The 10998-nt window shown below is 40.5% G+C and overlaps 1 protein-coding gene across 27 annotated transcripts in view; it reads right to left on the bottom strand.

Annotated features, from left to right (window-relative positions):
• cadps2 (Ca++-dependent secretion activator 2) overlaps positions 1–10998 on the bottom strand; it is a 724760-nt gene that overhangs the window by 710086 nt on the left and 3676 nt on the right. The window lies entirely within an intron of this gene.

Here is a 10998-nt window from a genome sequence, read left to right as displayed (position 1 = left end):
AGAGGGAGAGAAAGAAAGGAGAGAGAAAGAAAAAAAAAGAGAGAAAAGGAGAGAGAAAGGATTTGTATGTTCCCCATTCAAGAATACACAGGGACTGGGGTTAAATGAAAGATTCGGTGCCGGTCTGTGCAACAGTGCTCTGACAACCTTGTTTGTACACAATTGTGCTGTGAAGGTCACAGCTTCAAGTACAACCATTAAACATTCCTGCAACACAGTCAATGAAAGGGAAAAGACATACATAGTGCTGGAAGCCAACTGGCTAGGCAAACAGAAGGACTCTCTCTGTGCTGCCACTGTCAGAAGGAAATCAGACAAAAGAGATAAATTGGTAGGTCAGAAACCCAAAAGTCAACTGCTCAACTATCAACATTCCTATTCATCACAAATGACGCAGACTGAACCATATACCTTTTATCTTTTTTGGTCTCACTTTTCATTTCTAATCTGTGCAGAAGTTAGTCCTTATTTTCTCTTGTATTTGGTCACTTTTGTTAACCAAAGAAAGCGTTATTTAATTAACTCCTCTTAAAATAGATTAATTTGGATTGGGAGGATAAAATTCTATAAGGGTGGGAATAATTTGCAAATTAATCCACCTGCGAGCAACTGATGAGGTGGGGTGGGTGGGATTGGGAGTGAGTCAAGAAAGGGAACCATCTTAATTCTTCCTCACCTCGTGACTTATCAATTTGGGCCATTCCATCTGGAACCATAACACTGGGAACCTCACTCAGGGTTGTAACAATATAACATGGGTTTTTATGACAGCCAAGGCAAACATGCAATGACATTAGATTTGCTCTCAATTTGGAAACTCTAGGAGGGACAAGCTTTTTTATGAAAACAAAGCAGTTCAGCAGGCACCAGAACAGCATTTGGAAGCCATTTTCCACTCTAAAAAACATTTAGGGCAGTTCAGTGAATCAAATCGACTCAGTGGAAGGGTTGGAGTAAGATTTCCAAAACAGGAGAATTTGGTTTGAAATCCTCAGGTTTTTAGAACTAGGTTAAAGCACTCCAGACTTGTGAAAAAAATCACATTGAGACCTCTTTAAATTTGCCATTGAATTGGCTCCATAGCTCAAGACAAAGAAGTGGAACCATACAGAGTCATAGAGATGTACAGCACGGAAACAAATCCTTCGGTCCAACTTGTCAATGCCGACCACATATCTTAACCTAATTTAGTCCCATTTGCCAGCACTTGGCCCGTACCCCTCCAAACTTTTCCTATTCGTATACCCATCTTTTAAATGCTGTAATTGTACCAGCCTCCACCTCTTCCTCTGACAGCTCATTCCAAACACACACCACCCTCTGAAAAAGGATGCCCCTTCTGTCCTTTTATATCTTTGCCCCCTCACCCAAAACCTATGCCCTCAAGTTCTGGACTCCCCCACCCCAGGGAAAAGACCTTGTCTATTTATCCTACCCATGCCCCTCATGATTTTATAAACCTCTACAAAGTCACCCCCTCAGCCTCTGACACTCCAGGGAAAACAGCCTCAGCCAATTCAGCCTCTCACTGTAGCTAAAACCTTCCAACCCTGGCAACATCCTTGTAAATCTTATCTGAACTCTCACATTTCACAACATCCTTCTGATAGGAAGGAGATCAGAATTGCATGCAATATTCCAAAAGTGGCCTAACCAATGTCCTGTACAGCCACAACATGACCTCACATCTCCTATTATCAATGTTCTGACCAATGAAGGGAAGCATACCAAACTCCTTCTTCACTATCCTACCGGATACTTCACTTTCAAGAAGTGATGAACCTGCACTCCAAAGTCTTTGTTCTGCAACACTCCCTAGGACATTACCATTAAATGTATAAGTCCTGCTAAGAGTTGCCTTCCCAAAATGCAGCATCTTGCATTGATTTAAGTTAAGCTCCATCGGCCACTCCTCAGCCCATTGGCCCATCTGATCCAAATCCTGTTGTACTCAGGGGTAACCTTCTTTGCTGTCCACTACATCTCCAATTTTGGTGTCATCTGAAAACTCACTGACTATACCTCTTATGTTCATATCCAAATCATTTATGTAAATGACTAGTAGTGGACCTCGCACCCAACCTTGTGGCACATCACTGATCATAGGCCTCCAGTCTGAAAAGCAACCCTCTGTCTTCTATCTTCAAGCTAGTTCTGTATCCATATGGCTAGGTTTCCTTTTATTTCATGAGATATAACCTTGCTCACCAGTCTCCCATGGGGAACCTTGTCAAATGCCTTACTGAAGTCCATATAGAACAAACCACTCTGCCTTCAATCCTATGTTACTTCTTCAAAAAAACTAAAAGTTAGAGAGTCATGATTTCCCACACTCAACGCCACATTAACGATCTCTAATCAGTCCTTGCCTTTCCAAATACATGTAAATCCTGTCCTTCAGGATTACCCTCCAACAACTTGCCCACCACCGTTGTCAGGCTCATTGGTCTATAGTTCCCTTGCTTGTCCTTACCACCTTTCTTAAAAAGTGGCATCTCATTAGTCACAGCTGAGGTACTGGAAAACTGGAGATTGGCTATCATTGACATAAGATGTAATTTCTCTCGACATGTTTCCATAACAGATAGGGTCAGAAAACACGATTTTAAAACTTTATTTTGCCATATCTGATCTTACTATTTTCTAGATCTAAAAATTGGTTTTTTTTTGCTTCTTGTGTAATAAGCATCTGACTTTTGTTGTTCAAGAAAATCTGCAGCATTATGCAAAAAAAGTCATAATGACGAACCACCATGTTAAACGAAAACTTGAGGTATCATTTTCTGGATATGTTTCATTCTAAGGTTTGACTAACCCACGAGTAATAGGAGCTGGATCATAATACTAGTGTGGACGTTGCCTACACAATCATACTCCAGTAAGGTTACAATTTAGGAGGGATGGAGTGGGGAAACACAGGATTTCTCTGCTATATAGAGTAAAGTTAGTCATTTCTTCTACACATCTTTCAACAGAAAGGATATCCACTTGGTGCATTAGACAATGGTTCTGAAAAGGTTCAGCATGCACATTCCATCCGCTCCACTATTCTATTGATGTCACAATTTATGGGTGAAACAAAGAGTTCTCCTCTAGGTTTTATTGACCTATTTGCTCCAACTTTAAAGGTTTGAGTAATTATACCAAAAACACTGTTTGGTCAGGTATCACACAATAATATCTCATTTAGCCAAAGAACACTCCCCTTCCGTAAATACTGCAGTGGAGATTACACCTTACTATAATCACTAGATAAGTCAGAGGCAAACTAAAGCAGAGAGAAAAAGGAAGATTGGTGGCAACTACCCATCCCTAATAATTCTTTCCCACTACCACATTCTGGTAGATTTGGTAAACACTACAAAACACACCAGTCAATGAAGGCAAGCATGCAGGTACAGCAGGTAGTGAAGAAGGCTAATAGCATGCTGGCCTTCATAACAAGAGGAATTGAGTATAGAAGCAAAGAGGGATTGGACATTCTGGAGGCAGGAAACATGTTTCCGCTGATGGGTGAGTACCGAACCTGAGGACACAGCTTAAAAATACGGGGTAGATCATTTAGGACAGAGATGAGGAGAAACTTGTTCACCCAGAGAGTGGTGGCTGTGTGGAATGCTCTGCCCCAGAGGGCAGTGGAGGCCCAGTCTCTGGATTCATTTAAGAAAGAGTTGGATAGAGCTCTCAAAGATAGTGGAATCAAGGGTTATGGAGATAAGGCAGGAACAGGATACTGATTAGGAATGATCAGCCATGATCATGTTGAATGGCGGTGCAGGCTCGAAGGCCTACTCCTGCACCTATTGTCTAAAAAAGAGGTACCAGGAGTGGGCATCTTGTAAAAATGTTCACATTTGAAGAAATGAAAAGCTTCATTGAAAACTTTACTTTATCCATGCTCCACAGAAATGTTCCACTTTGCTAGGCAAAAATCCTTCCAGCTTATGATTTTGCATAACAAACAAACCAATAAGTTAGAAGATCCTGAGGTTAAAAAAGTAAGAAATTCAGTGCTCAAGACTGAAGACAACAGTGACAAAAATAGAATTCTTAATGCTTCAGAAAAGATGGATTTCAGAGATAACTGTTTAGGATATTGAAAAACATGGTTCAATTTGGACAGAGTGTATGGAAAAGGTTAGCAATCTAACTTCAAGCACACTAGACGAATGAATGACAATGAGAAGAGGGACACAGTTAGTACAGGACTGAAGGGGTTATATCTGAATACACGCAGTATAAGCAATAAGGTAAATGAGTTTGTGGCGCAGATTGAAATTGGTAGGTATGATGTGGAGGGCATCACAGATGTGGCTGCAAGGGGATTAGGATTGGGAGCTGAATATTCAAGGATGCACATCCTATTGAAAAGGTATATAAGTGGGCAGACAGGCTGGGGTTACCTTATTAGTAAGAAGAAGTCAAATCAAAAATAGAAGTGTAGGGTCAGATGGTGTAGAATCGGTGTGGGTAGAGTGTAGGTACTTAAATTAAAATAAAAAAAAAACAAGGTTGGAGTTATGTACTGGCCTCCAAACAGCATTCAGGAGTTGGGGCACAAGATTCACCAGGAGATAGAAGAGATGTGAAGGAAAGGCACAGTTAGTGATCATGGGGATTTCAATATGCAGGTGGACTGGGAAAAATCAAGTTGGTAGCAGATTGCAAGAAAAGGAATTTGGGGAATATTACAAGATGGGCCTTTTGAAGCAGCTTGTGATGGAGCCCATGAGGGAACAAGAGAGAAATAATAAAAGAGGACTGGGATGCTGGATGTCAGGGTCAAAAAGTGTGGCACTGGAAAAACACAGCAAGTCAGGCAGCATCTGAGAAGCAGGAGAGTCTGCCCACCTGCCTATCCTTTCGATAGGATATGTATCCTTGAATGTTCAGCTCCCAATCCTGATCCCCTTGCAGCCGTGTCTCCATGATGCCCACCACATCATACCTACCAGTTTTGATATTCGCCACAACCTCTATTTGATGAGGGGCTTATGCCCGAAAGGTCAATTATCCTGTTCCTTGGATGCTGCCTGACCTGCTGTGCTTTTCTAGTACTACACTTTCCAACCCCCACGAGGGAACAGGAAATACTGGATTTAGTGTTGCGCAAGGAGACAAACTTGATAAGGGAGCTTAGGTGGCAGAACCTTAATGGGTAAATTTATTCTGTAATTTGAGAGGGAGAAGTTAGAATCTGAGGTAATGGTATTATAGCTGATTAAAATCAACTAGAGAGGCAAGAGCTGGGTAGAACTGACTGGGGGGGGGGAAAAGGAGGAGTCATGCAGGAAAGTTAGTGGAACAGCAATAGGAGTTTCTGGGAGTAATTCAGGAGACACAGCAGAGATTCATCCTGAAGGAATAAGCAGCATGGAAAAGGGAGGATTAGGTAACCATGGCTGACTAGGTAAGTCAGGGATAGCATAAAAGCGAAAGAGAAAGCATATGATGTGGTAAAGGGCAGTGGGAAATCAGAGGATTGGGAAGTTTACAAAGACCAGAGGGCAACAAAAAGAGAAGATTAAATAGGACGGTAAGCTAGCCAGTAATATAAAGGAAGACTAAGAGTTTCTTTAGATATATAAAGGGCAAAAGAGAGGCAAAAGTGGACATTGGACTGGTAGAAAATGATGCTGGAGAGATAGAACTGGGGAAGGAGGAAATGGCGGAGGAACTGAATAATTACTTGGCAGTCTTCATGGTGGAAGGCAAGTAATATCTCAAAGATTAAAGAGTGAGGGGATAGATGACTATGTTGGCCATCACCAAGGAGAAGGTGCTAGAAAAACTGAATGGCCTGAAGGTGGATAAATCACCTGGACCAGATGGACTACACCCCAGAGTTCAAAGGGGACAATTGAAAAGATAGTGGCAGAGTTAGTGGTGATCTTTCAGGAATTACTAGAATCAGGGAAGGTCCGAGAACAGGAAAATTGCTAACATAATGTATAATGTGTTTTAAAAAGGGAGTAAGGCAAAAGATGGAAAATTACGGACAGATTAGTGGAACCTCAGTCATGGGTAAGATCCTGGAATCCATTGTGAAGGATACCTGAAAGTGTATGGTAAAAATAGGGCAAAGTCAGCACAGTTTCATCAAAGGAAGGTCATGCATGACAAATCTGCTAGAATTCATTGAGGAAGTAACAAGCAGGTTAGACCAAAGACAACCAATGGATGTTATCTACCTGGACTTCAAGAAGGCCTTTGACAATGTGCCACACAGGAGGCTGCTGAGTAAGACAAGGACCCATGGTGTTAGAAGCAAGGTGCTAGCATGGACATAAGCTTGGCTGTCTGGCAGAAGGCAGAAAGAGTGGGAATAAAAGGATCCTTCTCAGGATGGCAGCCAGTGACAAAGTGGTGTTCCGTAAGTGTCAGTGTTGGGACCACAACTTCTCACATTATACATTAATGATCTGGATGAAGGAGCGGAGGGCATTCTGGCTAAGTTTGCAGATGATACAAAAATAGATAGAGGGACAGGTAGCATTAAGTCGGCGGGGAGGCAGAAGGATTTAAACAGGTTAGGGGAGTAGGCAAAGAAATGGCAAATGGAATACAATGTGGTAAGGTGTAAGGTTATGCACTTTGGTAGGAAGAATACAAGCATGGACTATTTTCTAAATGGGGAGAAAATTCAGAAGTCTGAAGTGCAAGAGACTTGGGAATTCTATTCTAGGATTCTCTTAATGTAAACTTGCAGGTTGAGCCAGTAGTGAGGAAGGCAAATGAAATGACATGTATTTTTAGGAGGACGTGAATATAAAAGCAGGGATGTATTTCTGAGGCTCCAAGAGGCTCATTTGGAGTTGTGTGTAGTCTTGGGCCCCATATCTCAGGTAGGATGTATTGGCCCAAGAGTGTGTTCAGAGAAGGTTCACGAGAATTGTCCCAGGAATGAAAATCTTCATGAGGAATGTTTGACGACTCTGAGTCTATACTGAATGGAGTTTGGAACAGTGAAGGGAGATCAAATTGAAACATACAGAATACTAAACAGCCTGAACCATAAGACCACAAGACAAAGGAGTGGAAGTAAGGCCATTCAACCCATCGAGCCCACTCTGCCATTCAATCATGGTTGATGGACATTTCAACTCCACTTACCCACACTCACCCCGTAGCCCTTAAACTCGTGATCTCGCAAAGAATTATCAATCTCTGCCTTGAAGATGTTTAAGATCCCGGCCTCCACTGCACAGCGTGGCAATGAATTCCACAGGTCCACTACTCTCTGGCTAAAGAAAATGTCTCATTTCTGTTCTACACTGACCCTCTAATTCTAAAGCTGTGCCCACTGCCAGAGTAGATATTGGGAAGATTTTTCCATTAGTAGGAGGTAAGAGGACCAGAGCGCACAGCCTTAGAATAAAAGGGAAGACCTTTTAGAATAGAGATTAAGAGAAACTTCCTCAGCCAGAGAGTGGTGAATCTATGGAACTCATTGCCACAGAAGGCTGTGGAGGCCAGGTGGTGGAATATATTTAAGACTGAAATAGATAGGTTCTTCATTATCAAGGGTTATGGGGAGAAAACAGCACAATGGGGTTGAGAAATGTATCAGCCATGATTGCATGATGGAGCAGACTCAATAGGTTTAATGGCCTAAATTTCTGCTCCTATCCCTTATGGGATAATTCTGTCCTTGGGTGGACTGACAGCACTGATTGCAATCATTGTGAAATGGTTTTGATTGATGAAAGTAAAATATCACAACAGAAAAGTGAAAATAAAAGTAAATTGCAGATGCTGAAAATTTGAAATAAACAATGCTGAAGAAACAGCATTTCTGCCAGCTCTGGGAGAAAGGAACTGAGTTAATGTTTCAAATCCAGTAGAATTCTTCTTCAGAACTGGCAATGATAATATGGCACACTTAAGTAAATTACAATTGTTTCTTCAAGTACAAGTAGTAATAGAAAATAATGAGTATTGCTTTTAATGTGATGTGCATGAACTTCCAAAAGGTTTGATACAGAGCTGTACAGACTAGAGAAAGAGTATAGCGCTTGGAATAAAAGGAACAGAGACAATGTGGATACAAAATTTGATGCGTGATTGAAAATAGTAAAATGCTAATTACCATTTTCTGGCTGGAGGAAGTTTTGCAGTAGAATTCCCCAGGAGTCAAAATGTTAATCAGAAAAAGCAATGTCCCCGTAAAGATGTAGATTTTGGTATACAGGGATACTTCAAAATTTGTGGATGATATTAAATTTAAGCATCGTGAGCTAGAAGGGTAGTGCAGAAATTCATGAAGAGATGTTGGCAAACTGCAGTGGACAGGTTCATTTGTGGGGAAGTGTTCACTTTGATGCCAAGTATGTGGAAATATGATAAAGTTTATTATTTTAAAGAGTGTACAGGAACAGAGGAACCTGGATGTGCACATGTTTCAGTCATTGTAAAGAAATAGGACAGGTTAGGATAGTTGTCAAATGAAACCTAGGATCATGAATGGCAATAATTGGGGCATAATGTGGAACAGCAAAGAGGTTATGCTGAACTTTGAGATACTAGTTTGGCTTCATTTGGAATACTGCCTACAGTTCTGGACCTCACAATAGGGAAGATACAAATTCCTTGGAAAGACAGTACAAAAAGTTTTATGACATTACTTCCAAAAGACAATAGATTGGAAATGTTTCTTCTTAACTGTAAAAGACTGCTTTCTTCCTTCCAAGAAAATCAGAGGGGAAATCTGATACAAGTTTCCAAAAGCTGCAAAGAATCTGGAAAAAGTAGATAAGGAGAAACTGTTCTAGCTTACAACAAGAGGACACTGATCGAAGTAATTTACAAAAGAAGCAAATGCAAGAAAAACAAACTTCCACACAGCAACTGGTTAGGATTTGCAAGACATTGCCTGAATGTGTGATGGAGGCTTATTCACTGGAAAATTGTACCCTTAAAACTTGTTATTCCTTACATGTGGTTTGGTGTGGTTTATCTACAGACAAAAAATTTGGTTCATCTCTTCATTTTGAAATTGACTGCTGGTGATTTGAATACTGGCCAGGAAAATTGATTTTTATTTGTCCAGTACTACAGTTTCCAACAAGGACAGCTGTTTTTAAACTGTTTAACTTGCAGTATGCCATTAATCTAGACACAATGGGTTAAAATTCCAGTTGTCAAGAAGTGTGGTGCTGGAAAAGCACAGCTGGTCAGGCAGCATCTAAGGAGCAGGAGCGTCGACATTGAGCACAAGCTCTTCATCAGGAATGTGCCCGTTATTAGCCACAATTGAAAGATAAATCACCATCTGAAAGCATGATTTGATTACACCCTTGGAACCCAACTTTATCCAGGTCAATCAAGACACAATAAATATCAAGATAAAATGTGGAACACAGGAGCAGCCAAAAACAATTCAGATGAAAATATGCTGAAAGATATCCTAAGGTTGCGAAAGACCAGCTTTTGTACAGGGTCTTTCTTTAACCTGGGAAAATGTTTTATTCTGGCAAAGGAAAATGGTGCCTCAGAACAAATATTTCCATGATAAAATCCACAGAGAAAAATAACATTTCGCTCACTTGGTCACTGTTGGACAAGTTACTTTGTATGTACTTGCACTCAGTTGCTTGATAACCAAGCTGGGATCAGCTGCCATGCTGCATAATCCCTCAGATACAGGGTCAAAGGCAAAACACTCATCTCTCGAACCCTAAGGACTATACAGGTCACAATAGCAGGAAGGAAAATAAAAACTCATCCATGAGTACCATCAAGCTGACATTTAAGCAGATAAAATGAATTAGGATTATTTTCTTTTGGTAATGGTCTCTTGAAACCTATACGAAGCTGCTGTGCATATGATAAACCCAAAAGACATTTGGTCTTCGCAGAGAGAGTCAGAGGCACTGCACATGACCTGCAGTGATTCCTTCCGTGAAGACAGCTGGTAAGCATAAACAGCCAAACATAGCAGTCAGCAAGCAGTGACTTAATGAAAATACACAGGTACAGATGTGACCACACAAACTGGCAGGGATTTGAAGATCAAAACACCTTGGAGATAAAGAACATTTTAATGTCAAAAATCACTAAAAGTAATCCACAGGTGTATAAATTGCATTAAACAAATATCACTGAGGTAATGCGATGGGCTTATAGACATATCATAACAGATACATCCCCAGAGGACTGAACATACAAGAAAGAAAACGCTCGTCACTTAATGCTAACTGCTTCTAAAAACTTAGAAGTCTGTCCCCTTGCAAATCAACAGTTCAACTCAAATTAATCCGATTATTTGTTAACTAAAGACACAGCTCTACCACATGAATGAAACAAATGCACTATGTATTAAATTGTGTAACACTGATTCTTACAAAGCAGTACATTATGATAAGCAACAAGTTAGTGGACTCGAAACAAAACATGACAACATGTCATGAGGAAGAAAATCCCCTGTCACTTGCGTTAACAGCTCAGTGAAATGATATGCCCTACCAAGACTACGAGGATGAATGTAGGCAGGATAGAACAAAAGCTTCAGACAGTCTGGGAAACTGACCCTGAAGTATCAAGTATGATGTCCAATGCGACTGCAACCCATCGTCTCTCATTAATTCAGACAATTTGCAGAGAGGAAAAATTGAATTATTGGGAGCACATCAAAATTACATTTCAAAATGTAGAAAGGAAATACAGCTTCAAGAACCACAAGTGTCCAGGGAAGTAATAATGTTTCACAATAAACTGAAGGCTAAGAGAATTGCACTGTAATGTGTCACATTTCCCATCTCTATTTTGACTCTAACAGGCTTAAAAGCAGGGTGATATATAAAAGCAAGACACGAGTGGAGTTTTATGTTCTACTCGGAAATGTTTTAACAAACTGCACAGAAGTATTCACTGAAAAGAAAGTGTTGCACTTGTTCACTGAATTGCAAACATTGTTATTGAATGTCCTGCCAAAAAGTCTATTCTTGAATAAAATCAAGATACCATCAAAACGTAGACCGACATTTGATAAACCACAGC

This window comes from Chiloscyllium plagiosum, chromosome 19 (assembly GCF_004010195.1).
Source record: "Chiloscyllium plagiosum isolate BGI_BamShark_2017 chromosome 19, ASM401019v2, whole genome shotgun sequence".
Classification (NCBI taxonomy): domain Eukaryota; kingdom Metazoa; phylum Chordata; class Chondrichthyes; order Orectolobiformes; family Hemiscylliidae; genus Chiloscyllium; species Chiloscyllium plagiosum.
Note: the sequence above shows the minus strand (reverse complement) of the source record. Positions and strands in the feature narration are given on the sequence as shown.